Genomic DNA, 13,720 nt, shown 5'->3' on the forward strand with positions numbered 1-13,720 from the left:
TTTATTGAAATTTTGATTTATTTTATTATCATTTTTGGGTAAGTTTTCTATATACAAAATTTATTTTATGTTTGCTACTGTTTCACAAACTTTTTTAATTTTTAAATTTATTTTTTTTGAATTTTTTCCAGTTAAATAAGATTACTAGTTTCTCATTAAATTACTTCAATAATTTAAATACATATTATTTATGCTTTAGGAGTTTGTAATCGAATGTTTTTGTAAATTATCCTTATTAGTCAGCTTTAACAGCATTTGAAAAATTGTGTTGCGCAAGATTGTACAAAAAATAGAGCATTTGCAGGAGGAGGGAAAAAATTAGTAAATTAATAAATTAAAATGAGTGCAATGTCGAAGATTGTCGAAGAAAAATATTTTCGAAAATTTTGCCAAATAGCGTTATTTTCGGTCAAAACTCTTGTGGGAAATAAGACGTTACGAGGTGTTTTTTTTTTTTTTTTGAGAAAATATTTTATTCGCACTCATTAACACGAAAAAAGTAATGACACATTGGCTGCCTTGATTGAGAAATTTGAAAACGCCTTGATAATTTTTTTTTTCTTTAGTTAGAAAGAAAGAACTTGAAATAAATTAGAGATATTAAACATTGTCATAAACAACTGAAAAAATTAAAACTTTCGAAAAAGTTGAGCTTCAAAAAGAGATAGTTAGTAGAAACCAAACTGATTTTCTTACTTAAAAAGCGCTACTGTTAGACAGCTAAGTGTATTTATGTACATTGGAATGGACAAAAAAATATTTTTTTTGAGGGTTAAATAATATCGATCTTTAATAAAATTTACAGGAAAGTTCTTTTTCCCCATGGAAATAAAAATAAAAAAAGATTTTTAAATAGGTGCCCACTTTTTTCCTTTGAACAAAGATATCATAGAGAAAATAATATTTTTTCTTTCCATGGCAATCCCAATGTACATATTTATACTATACATTAGTGTATGTGTTTATGTTTGCATATGTATATGCATTACTCTCAAATTGTGCTGCACCTGAGATTTGGACTATAACATATTTTTCTTTACATTGCGTAAATAAGTATAATATATGTATGTGTGTACATATGTGTGTATCATTACGTATATATATTTGTTTGCAGAAATACCCATCCTTTTCCTTGTTATTGCGCTTCGAAATGCTTCTTTGGAGCTTTGCATTAAGCTAGTTTTACCGCTTAAAAATAAATAATAAAAAAGTATTAGAAGGCAGCACCATTATGCATTGAAAAAAATAGTCGATATTTTTAGGCTCCTGGCAACTTGTTATAATACATTAAATTCAACTAACCGATGTGCATTTTGATAAAATTTTTTTCTTTGATTATTTTCTTGTATTTTTGCTTAAAATTTCATTGAATTAAGTTTTATGCATTAACTTGCAATTTTCTAATATACTCAGACGACTTTAAGTAGCCTGACTTCGAGTTAATTATGGCTGTAGCTACACACATATGTATTTTTATTTTTAATTTTATTTTTGTTGTATTTTTTTTACTTAATAATTACTTGTAAAGTAAACACACATTCATAACTAATATAAATATCTGCGTAAATATGTATGTAGATATAGTATGCATACATCAGAAGTTTCTACTAAATTTTGGTAAATATTTTTACTTTCACTACAAAATTTTGCTTATCTGCTCTCAGACATTTGAAGGAGCCAATATATATGTATGCTATGTTCGAAATTGATACACTCCTTTGCTTTAGTATTTGAGTTTTATCTAGTTATGTATTGTTTTGTTTTTTTTTTTTTGTTTTTTGGTGGGAATAAGTTTCCAACCAGCATAAAAAACGAAATGCATCATTTCCAAATTTATATATTAACCGATTTTCCTATGTAAATATATATGTATTTACATGTACTCCGTTATGCACCCTTTACCACTAACAGGAGTATTAATTTTGCACCTGAATGTATGCAACATTAATAAGCATCCGTAACAAATAACTCAATGAGAGGAAATTTATTTCAACAGAGAATTGTTCTATTTCTAGTTCTGTTCTAGAGAATACTAACACATGGCCAGTTCGCATTTGTGTTCCTTTCCGTATCGGTAACTGATGAGTTGCACATAAACATTGCCATGGGAGTGCCAATTGCTGTCAGTAGCATCTTTTTTCCAATAGTTCGAAACTGACTTGCACTCGCTTCGACATTGAATTATTGTACGCTCTGAATCCCCTTCTTTGCTTAAGAAAAGCAATAAAACCATAATAACTCTCGCTAACAAGAATGATACCGGGCATTGACTTTCAGTCAACTGAAAACCCAAATTGTGGGAGTAATTTCGGCTGCCACGTCTACGGGGTTTCGTTCCGCTTGCTCAGGCGGTAACGAAGCAATATATCACCAACACTATCTCATGTTTTTCGTAAACAAGCCGCAGTCATGACCCATGTGACGTAAACCAATCAGCTAATCTTTTCAAATTCGTTGAGAACCGGATAACGATCTGATATTGCCCATACCTACTGAATTTTGTTCAACATACACGCTAACGCATTGGCATTAGGGTGGAACCCTGGCGTTCTATTAAAAGGGTACTAATCTAGGACAGCCTTTACACACTTTTTGGGTATTTGGACGAGCTCCTCCTCCATTTGTGGTGTGCGTCTTGCTGCCTACTCCGAACGGCAGATATTTATTATGAGGAGCTTTTTTATAGCAGAAATACGCTTGGAGATTTGCGATTGCCTGCTGAGGGGCGACCGCTATTAGAAACATTTTTTCTACCAATTAATATTTCATACCCCCACTGGGTTTTACAGCTGGACCCTAACTAATTGTTGTCCCTTACAAACCCATTCGTCTACGATGGCCAGGTTTTATTTTATTTATATTAAACCCTAACAGGAACTGGTTTTCTCGTATTCCCTTTAATTCGAAAAAATCACACGAACCCACCATTTCCAATCGAACGCACCACTTACTGCATCAAAAGTCATAGTGAACTCAGTAGATGATGGATAGAATAAGCGATTTATTGTCATTTATTTTCTACATCGAATTTATCACATTCTCGCACTTTAGGGCAGTTGAAATATGCGTAGCAAAGCTATTCGCGTTTAGCGAAATACATTTAGATGATTCACAAGTTGTCATAATGACGGTATTGTTTTATGTGTTATAGTTTTTAATTATTAAATAAACGTTTAGAATACTCGAAACCACAACTATTTTGTAGCGTAGAGTAAATTTATAATACCATATGCCTTGTACGGTACCTAGCGAACGCTGTAAATATATTTTTAGCAAGTTCATGGCATACCGCAATACGACCTTTACGACACCCTAGTGAATGCCCTAATTAAGTCGTAGTTGAATGGAACACTCGTAGTAGCTATATAGTTCGCGTCGCTGCAGAATGAACATTTATGTATTTCCAAGCTACACAAAACGAGCGGAATTTACGAGTTCAAGCAAATTTACAGGAAAGTAGGGTAAAATGTATTTTGTTCTGGCAAAACAGTGCATTGGATGGCGTTTAAAGCGATAGCTTGGAAACAAAACTCGAACACTATCTTTCTAAAACTAGAAAACTTAAAGACAAAAAGAAGGTAGAAAGGTTTTGAAACGTTAAAATTAACTGTCTTAACTGGCTTTGAAAGTATTCGATGCGGTTCCAGCTGGTGGTAGCTGAGGAAGAGGAAGGCCTCCACGGTGGAGAAGGACTTGGCTTCACTTGGCATGTCCAATTGGCGCCGGTTAGCACGAGAAAGAAACGACTGGCGCGCTTTGTTAAACTCGGCCAAAATCGCGTAAGCGGTTATCGCGCTAATTAAGAAGAAGAAGGACCCATAGTCATGGAGTTAGCAGATTCGTGGATGATTATTCCATTTCACCCGATTTTCAGAATATATTAAACATTTTTTTGAGTCCCTCTCACCGAACTACATATATCTAAGCTGCTCAAATATAATAAAAACCAATTATTGGCTCCGTTGCACTCCTCTCTGCTTCAATTAATCGTTAAAAAAGTTATCGACCCATGCGTGGAATTTTACTCACACATGCATATTAGTATTTGCGCTCACACATATACACTTATACTTGCATAACCATTCGCTTTGCAGGCAGCAGCAAACTAGTTTTGAACGCAGCAAATTGGCGGTTTTGTTTTCCAATACGATATTTGGAAAAACAATATTTTATAAAATAAACTATTATTCTGATCTAAAGCTAAAGCTATAGTAGAAAACTGATTAAACAAATGTATTCTCCAACCACCAAATCTGATGCAACACTTTTTAATGTTTCTTTGCTTCACTGTAAACGTTTCATATTTACATTGTAGATACGTTAATATTTTTGTCTGAATGTATGCGTGCGCTAGTGCCTATACTCGTATGTAGTAAACATTCAATTATTATCTGCCATTTTTGTTTGTTTTTCTTTCTTACATTTATTTTTATATATTTTTTATATTTGACATCTCCATTTAACATTTTGTACTACTTAAAAGAAAATAATATATAAACACATCTAACCATTTTTTGATTTATTTAACAATTCAAGTTATTGTATCGTTGCTACATATGTACATATGTCGGTGTTTGATTACGAACATCCATATAGTATATTATTATTTTTCTATAAATTTTTCTTACCTTATGTAATATGTTAATGTTGTACATTAACAAAACATATTTTTCAACTTAAGCCAATTTACACTCTCGCTCGATATTACATGCCTAGTATTTAAGATTTACATTATTTCAATTATTAACGAACTAGTAAGCAAAATAAAATAAAAAATTAAATTTTTTATTCATAACATTTTGTTTTTTATTTTATATGTATTACGTATACGAATTATTAAGGGATTTTATTGTTGCATATTTATTTAGCATTTACTAACATTTTATTCAATTTTTTTAAAACTTTATTTGATGTTTAGAAATTTGTTTGCATAATTTCTTTAACTCAAACAAAAATGTTTGTTTTTTATATTTGCAAACCGCTTGCTTATTTACAATCGCTGTTACAATTACTTTGCAGATTTGTATGTACAACTCGCTTACAACTGATTATATCTAACTTTAACTAAGTTTTTATATAATCCTATTAGATTTGTTGTTTGTTATCGACTTTAGAGCCAGCTAAATAACCTGAAAAAATAAGAAATGGAAAATAATTAATTGATAAAAACAACTATTAAAATTTAAAGTTGAAATTTACGTAGGTATATTTTTAGAGGATACCCACCCACATTACTCAAGAGCACAGCATATCAAATGAATGCGCTTATGAGTGTCCAGAAAGCAGGCATTTCTGCTAGCAGTCCGGACACGGAGCAGTCCGCATACTAAAGCTCGATAAGGTCGATAGTGTGAACGAGCAAAAATTTTAAAATTGGGGCAATCGTGCTAACTATGGGCAATCAAATTAAACACTGATGTGCTGATAATATGAACACACTTTCAGAACTGTAGAAAATACAATCAAGAATGGTGCTATTTGCCGTTTGGAGTAGGCTCAAAACTGTAGGTGCCTCTATTTGTGGAACTCACGCCACAAATAGGAGGGGGTACAAATTACCTAACAGAGGTGTACGCGCTATTTATTTATTTATCTTAAATGTTGTAGGTAGGTAGGTGAAATGTTTGAAGTACACCTGGCACTCCTCAAATAGTCTAAAGCGCCGTTTTGATACCATTATGAGACATCCAACAGGCAGATATCTACGGCCAGCCAGAGCTGTTGATATAATGGAGAAGATTGATTGGATTTAGGTTAGCGCACTGCCCCAGGCTGTCAAAAAAGGAGCTCCCAGTGACCTTAGTCTTCTAGCTGTCTGTCAAACCCGGACATTTACAGAGAAAATCCGCTACAGTCTCCTTCTTCCCCACAGTTTTTGCAATCGGGGTTAAATGGTAACCCTAGCTTTTCCAGGTGTATGTTGATCGTCCAGTGACCGCTACGAGTTTGGAAATTTAATGGCGAGGAGTCCAAAGAACTTTCTGAGTCCTTCGTATATCGTATTGGGGCTTAAGGGTTTTCAAAATAGCACATGAAGAAATGGAGCTTCATCTTTTCTGCGCTTTCCTGAGAAATAATTGTTGTAGAGTAAATAACAACTGATTCGAGAGCTCAAATTGGAAGCGCCATCACAACCACCGTACTTCACATGCTAACATTAGTCCTTTCGATTTTCACTATTTTCCATCGATGACTGCGCAGATTTTGCAGCATTGACATCGATTAATATTTTTTTAAAGATATCTTTTAATTTTTTATTCTTAGTTATCGACATTTCAGACATGCAAATAGCATTAAATTAAGTAATTTGTAGTAAGCAAAAGACATCGAGCGACTAATCTCATCAATGTTTGGCAAAACCAGACACTCCACGCATACCATTCCTTCTCCAACGACTATCACTCCAACTCCGGTAATAGCTCGTAAACGCCGCCAAGAAGTACGATTTGCGGCATTTACAGCGGATTTGAAATGCGTGCAAAGTGCGACAGTTAAGTGTCAACTGACACATAAAATTCAATTACTTTATAGTGCCACGGATCTACCAAAGAAAGAGATGGATAGAGAGGCACTAGGCAAAAGATGGTAAAGAGCACCCAGAAGTAAGCAAAAGGCAAAATGAAAAAAAAAAATAAAATTGTAAAAAGCAAATCAAATGCGCGATTGCTACTGAAATGCTATGATTTCAAACTGGCAATAGCAATAAAATTTGCTCCCCGAATCAGCGACACACACAAGCAAACTCCGCCCTGGCAATTAAAAATATGTGTGTGTATTTATATTGCAGCAAACTATTACATCAGAGGGGCACCAAAAGAATGATACATTTATGACTAACAACAATTTACGCAATTTATTATTATTACAGCGCGGAAAATGCTTTAGAATACAGGATTTATATAAAGAGGATACTTTTTCTCTGTCGAGCATTCGAGTGTAAATACTCCCGCCAAGACTAAATTTTATTGCAAGTCATCCAAGTTTCCACCCATCCATTTACGTTGCTATATACGAGGTGTGTTCAAAAAGAATCGCGAATATTGTGTTTTTTTCAAAAATTATTTATTTATTTATTAATATCTACTTTGTCCCCTTCAAAGTAATACCTATGAGATATTATGCACTTGTGCCAAGGTTTTTTCCAATCTGCGAAGCACTTCAAAAGATCATTTATTTTATCTTGTTCAGCTCCTCCTTCGATGCCGTCTTTATCTCGTCAATCGTAGCGTAGCGGCGTCCTTTCATGGGCCTCTTCATTTTCGGGAACAAGAAAAAGTCACAGGGGGCCAGATCTGGGGAATACGATGACTGTGGCATCATTAGTGTGTTGTTTTTTTGTTTTTGGCCAAAAAGTCGCGCACAAGCAACGGTGTGTGAGCAGGGGCGTTATCGTGATGCAAGAGCCAATTTTTGTTCTTCCACAAATCCGGGCATTCCTGGCGGATTGCTTTGCGCAAATTGCGCATAACTTGCAGGTAATATTCCTTATTGACCGTTTTACCCTGTGGCAAGAATTCATAATGCACAACGCTCTGCAATCGAAGAAAACGGTAAGTAAAACTTTTACATTCGACCGAACTTGGCGCGCTTTTTTCGGTCTTGGTTCATGCGGGAGCTTCCATTAAGACGATTGAGCTTTGGTTTCTACGTCATAACCCTAAACTCACGATTTGTCACCAGTTATGACCCTCTGGAGCAAATTTGGGTCGTCGCGGACAGAGTCCAACATCTCATTAGCAATGTTCATGTGATGCTGCTTTTGGTCGAAATTGAGCAGTTTTGGTATGAATTTTGCGGCCACCGGTCTCATGCCCAAATCATTGAAAAAACTCGAAATCGAATGGTACGATCCAATCGATATGTCTCGGTACTGAGCAACTTCTCTAACGGTAATTCGACGATTGGCCAATACCATTTTCACTTCATCAATTTTTTCGTCTGTTGTTGAAGTGCTTGGGCGTCCGGCACGCTTTTCGTCGTTCACATCTTTTCGGCTTTGTGAGAACAATTTTTACCGATAAACCCTACCACCGATAAACGTTGCTTTGGTCCAAAGTAGCTTCTCCGTATAACACAGTTAACGTTCGGAATGCATTCGCGCACTTAATTTTGTTTTTTACAATAAACAAAATTTGATATTTGATTTCTTTGATCCATCTTTTTGAATAGGTAAAAATCAAAGACGAGCCGAAACACGTGCAAGCAAAGCAGGTGTCAACAATTAACTGAACATTTAAAATGGCCGAACTACATATGAAATTCGAGTATACGTAACCTGCGAAAATTCAAAATTCGCGATACTTTTTGAACACACCTCGTATTTTTAGCTATTGTGGTGCGCTATTTAAATTTCTGTAACTAACTTCTCATCCCTCCAGAAAACGCAGGATCTACCCACAATCAGTGCGTTAGTACTTTCAAAGTAAATTTTTTGCGTATTTTTCCGAGGAACTATTTTTATCGGCCTTTATATTTGTGAATAATTTAACACTCTGCTTTGGTCATGAACACTTTCACATTTCTCATTCCTCGCCATTCCACATATTTTACTTATTCAACGCTTGTCACTTATCATTGGCCGACGCTGTCGGCTGTGGCAAGTGTCAGTCGAATTAATGAATAATTTAGTTGTTGGCTATTTGCAAGTTTGTCGCCTCTGAGCATAGTAAACTATCTATTTGGTCTGCTTTTCCAAAGCATTTAACTGGCTTTTAAGTTGGCAGTTTGGTGTTGATGGTGGGATTATCCTGAGCGCAAATTTTCTCCTCAAATGTCCATTTGTTATCCAGTTTATTGCAGTTTGATGAAGTGCTACATTGCTCATATTTTTCCGAAACTCGATAAGATAACCCATTTTTTATGAAGTGTGGCACATAAAATAGACTTTTGGGAAAATAAAAAATGTGCTGATTGTGTAGGAAGTACATACATTCGAGGACAAACAAAAGGATGTGAGTTGGAATTAATTTGAAAGATGAGTATACAAATACAGATGAATTATAAAGTAAACTATTTAAGATTCAGATGTATTAATAAAATTATATATTTTACAAGGTGAACGATATGAAGTGTTACCAACTTCACACTGCTTGCATCTGTACAACAGCTTATGACATCAACGTCAAAATTGTTATAATGACAGTTCAATATATTGTTTATAAGCCATCAAAAGCATTTGCGTCTCAGCTTTCTTGAATTTTTTTTTTTCTGTGATGGAATTCAAACGTAATAGTGTGATTGCGTTATATTTGGCTGGAAAATCACAACCAGCCATTGTTCTTGAGCTCAGTCACCTCAAAGTGAATAAAATGTGTGTGTATCGCACTATAAAACGTTACAGTGATATTGGTAACATTGCAAAACGCTATGGAGGTGGACCAAAAAAAACCGCAGCAACGCCAGAAATGATTCGAAAAGTGAAGGCTCGACTTGAACGAAATCCACGTCGAAGTGGAAGAAAAATTGCCAAAGAACTGAAAATATCGCAAGACAGCATTCGACGCATATTGAAAAATGAGCTGAAGGTTAAGACTTACTAGTTCCAAAAAGCACACCATCTTTCATCCCAGCAAAAAAAAGTTCAGTGCGAAAGAGCAAAGGAGTTGTTGCGCTTGCACGAACGTGGCGAGTTTCCTAACATTGTGTTTTCTGATGAAAAAAATTTCCCAATTGAGCAGTTCATAAACACTCAAAATGATCGTGTTTACTTGACCGAACGCTGATACGAGAATTTGAGCCTACGTATGGCCACTCGAAGCAATTTCCCATCGCAAGTAATGGTTTGGGCCGCAGTGACTGCTGTTGCACGCTCTCCAATCGTTTTTATCGAGCCTGGTGTCAAAGTGAATGCGACTTATTATCGGGAAAATGTTTTAGAAGCTGCTTTAGAGCCGTGGACACGCAAAAATTCGGCCGTAGATCATGGACGTTACAACAGGACTCGGTACCGTCTCATAAAGCTCGTGTGAACCAAGAACGGTTAAAAAATCATGTTCCACACTTCATTTCGTCCACACAATGGCTTTCGAATTCGCCAGACGCAAATTCGATGGACTATTCCATCTGGTCCATTTTAGAGAGCAAGGGGAGGATTAAAAAATATGCCAGTATGGATGCGCTGAAAAAAGCGATTATACGAGAATAGGCCAAAATACCTCATTTTTGAACAATTTTGTCTTTGAAATCAAAAAAAACTCATTTCACACAAAAAAGTTATTGTGTTTTGAATAAGTAACATTTCATATCATTCACCCTGTACATTGTTGCTAAATATTTCCTAAATGAGAGGTCAAGTTTGAAGCTTTTTTTCAATTAATGGTACTTATATGTACTTCATTAAAAGTTTCTGAATCTTTTTGAGGTGCATTTGGTCTACAATTTGTGTTTATTAAACAGGCAGAGCTTCACAGCTGGAATAAGTACTGCCCCAAAACTAAACTGTTAAACTTTCTATCATCACATATTATATCCCCTATGTAATATTCTAATAAAAATATTTTAACAAAACTTAAATTAATCAACAATTTTTCATTATAATACCAACACCTGCTTCCTCAAATCGGAAAATGACAAACATGAACACAAAACCGCTCAAGCTTGTAGAACCAAACGATAACATTGAAATAAAGTAACATATTAAAACCAACTATTAGATATAGAAATATCGTTTGGAAAAGCTTGTAAGACCTTATATTATATATAATTGGCTCGTACACTCGTTTTAGGCGTTTGGCCGAGCTCCTCCTCTTATTTGTGGTGTGCGTCTTGATGTTGTTCCACAAATGGAGAGACCTACAGTTTTAAGGCACATATTCTTTTTATGAGCAGCTTTTCCATGGCAGAAATACACTCGGAAGTTTGCCATTACCTGCCAAGGAGCGGCCGCTTTTAGAGAAAACTTTTTCTTCTTGAAACGGAGATTTGAACCTACGATCTCCGAATTCTCATACAAAAAAGTGAACAGTTTACAAATTTCGTGAAATATCAACAAACAAGACAAGACGATTTTCTTTCGTATGATTTCTTTAGTCTCCTATTGGAAAATTATTCGTGCTTCTGAATGGAACCACCTTGACACTCCGTACTTCAAAATTGTTATGTAGCAGAAAAGTGGGTTTTGGGGTGAACGAAAGTAAAACAAGATACCTGCGATCAGCACACAAAGAGTCCTCACTTCTTGGACAATACATCGATATTGGCAACCGCGAAATAGAAGTGGTGTAGGACTTTGTATATCTAGGTACCAATGTCGACAACCAGCACGATATCAGCCTGGAGATTAAACGAAGGATAATTCTTGCCAACAGGTGTTACTTTTGGCTCAGTAGCCAATTGAAAAGTAAAGCGCTCGCTCGAAAAACGAAAACAACTCTGTACAAAAGCCTAATTATCCCCGTCCTTGTATACGGCACAGAAGCTTGGGCTATGACGACCACTAATGAGAGAGCAATGGGAGTGTTCGAGAGAAAAATTCTCCGAAAAATCTTTGGTCCGTAGACGAGAACGAGTTCCGTATCCGATGAAACAGCGAGCTGCACCGAGATGTGGACATTGTGAAGCGTATTAAAATGCAAGCAGTGTGCTGGCTTGGCCATATCTCGAAGATGCACGAAAGTACTCCAGCACGGCAGTACTTCGAGAGTGAACCCACTAGTGGACGACGAGGAAGAGTGTCACCAACTGGCGCCAGCAAGTAGCGGGCCGAGCTAGATGGTGCAATGATTTAAATACGGCAAAAACCGACTTACGAGTACGTAAGAATATGGAAAAATTGTATTAATAAGAAATGATGTTACCTTGTGAAGAATTTAGGTGTCAGAATAAACAAAAGTATGAAAAATTATAAAATAATTATTATATAAAATTAGCGTAAGGAATATATATGCCAAAAAGTTGCAAACAAATTTTATATACCTACTGTCCAACTAATCTTTACACTTCCTGTAACTGCCAAATAGAGGAATGAGATGCACTTTAAGTAATGAAGTAATGATCAGCAATGACCTCACACAGGCCAGTACTGGTTCTTAATATTTATGGAGTCTTATATATTAATTTAGATTTTACTTGTGTAGCATTGCTTCGTAAGCTTTAAGTAGTAGACTGTTAATCCTCTGATCCGCGGTGTCCGTCAAAGCGGAGAGGTGCACGGAGCCAACGCATAGTAAATTATACAATTTTGGGCAGTGATACATTAGATGCTTCTTTATTCCTGGTATCCTTTATTCCTTTACTATTACTTTCGTTACAAGCGAGGCATGCTTCAATCAGCAACAGTTCTATGGTGTTAAAGTAAGTGCTTTAACCATTTGTCAGCAATCTACTTTTGGGAGCACTGAAAGATAATTAGTAATTTTGCCGATTTTAGTGTTCCTGAGAAAGTTATTGCATTCCACGAGATGTTTTCTTCCGACATAATTGATAAATACAAGCTCTGGTTGGAGATAGCTGAGAGCGGAGTGAACGAGTGTCCAGGTCACTCCATTCTATTCTCTTGTGTTCAGTCATCCAGTATACAATGGCTAGTGGTTCTATAACTACACTGCTGCACACCACACAAATTGGTAATCGCAGCTGCTAAGGTTTTGATCGAAAAAATTGTTTTATGCATATTACAACAACAACAACACAAATTAGTTCTATATACATGTATATTGGGTAGTCGAAAAAGTCTTTTCGTATTTTGTCAGTAGATGCCGTTGGAGTCATCTATCTCCAGTGCTACCAATCACATTGTGTCATATCATATGGTGTTAGAAAGGTGACATTTTAAGCTTCATTTAACCAAAAAAAAATTACATCCGGAAAAGTAGCAAAAAAGTTATAGCTGTTCAAAAATGAGAGAAAATAATGAAGAAATTCGCTATATTTTGAAATTTTTGTATAAAAAAGGGAAGAATGCCACGCAAGCCACCAATGAATTTTGTGAAGTTAACGGAGACGATGCTGTATCAGTTCGTGTAGCACAACAATGGTTCGCTCGCTTCCGTTCTGGAAACTTCGATGTGAAAGATGCACTTCGCTCCGGTAGACCTATCGTTGAAAAAGTCGATGAAATTATGGAAAATATTGACCAGGACTGTCACATAAGCTGCCATGACATCGCCAAGGCACTAAACATTCATCATCAATCGGTTTTGAGCCATTTAAAAAAGGCTGGTTACAAAAAGAAGCTCGATGTTTGGGTACCACATGAATTGTCTGTGAAAAATTTAATGGACCGAATTAACATCTGTGATTCTTTCCTGAAACGAAATGAAATCGAACCATTTCTGAAGCGAATGGTAACAGGGGACGAAAAGTGGATCAAATACGACAATAATGTGCGAAAAAGATCATGGTGCAAGGGTGGCGAAGCTCAACAAATGGTCGCAAAGCCAGGATTGACGCCTCAAAAGGTTATGCTGTGTGTTTGGTGGGATTGGAAAGGAATACTCCACTATGAGCTGCTCCAGCCTGCTCGAACGATTGATTCTACACTTTACTGTCAACAACTGATGAGAGTGAAGGAAGCAATCGAAGAAAAACGGCCAGAACTGATCAGCAGAAAGGGCCTCGTCTTCCATCAGGACAACGCTAGGCCACACACGTCTTTGATGACTCGGCAAAAACTGGGAGAGCTTGGCTGGGAAGTTTTGATGCATCCACCATATAGCCCTGACCTTGCACCATTGGACTACCATTTGTTTCGGTCAACGCAGAACTCCCTTAATGGAGTAAA

General features: G+C 36.1%; 1 protein-coding gene across 11 annotated transcripts in view; it reads right to left on the bottom strand.

The window, feature by feature from the left end:
- Positions 1 to 2,144: 2,144 nt before the first annotated feature.
- The window catches only part of LOC128854777 (forkhead box protein O), a 143,185-nt gene continuing 131,609 nt past the window's right edge, over positions 2,145 to 13,720 (bottom strand). For all 11 annotated transcript variants that reach the window (XM_054089163.1, XM_054089160.1, XM_054089162.1 and 8 more), the window contains exon 11: positions 2,145 to 5,129. The gene's annotated coding sequence lies outside the window, so the exon portion shown is untranslated. The remainder of the gene's footprint in view (positions 5,130 to 13,720) is intronic.

The sequence above is a fragment of the Anastrepha ludens genome, chromosome 2, assembly GCF_028408465.1.
Source record: "Anastrepha ludens isolate Willacy chromosome 2, idAnaLude1.1, whole genome shotgun sequence".
NCBI classification, from domain to species: Eukaryota; Metazoa; Arthropoda; class Insecta; order Diptera; family Tephritidae; genus Anastrepha; species Anastrepha ludens.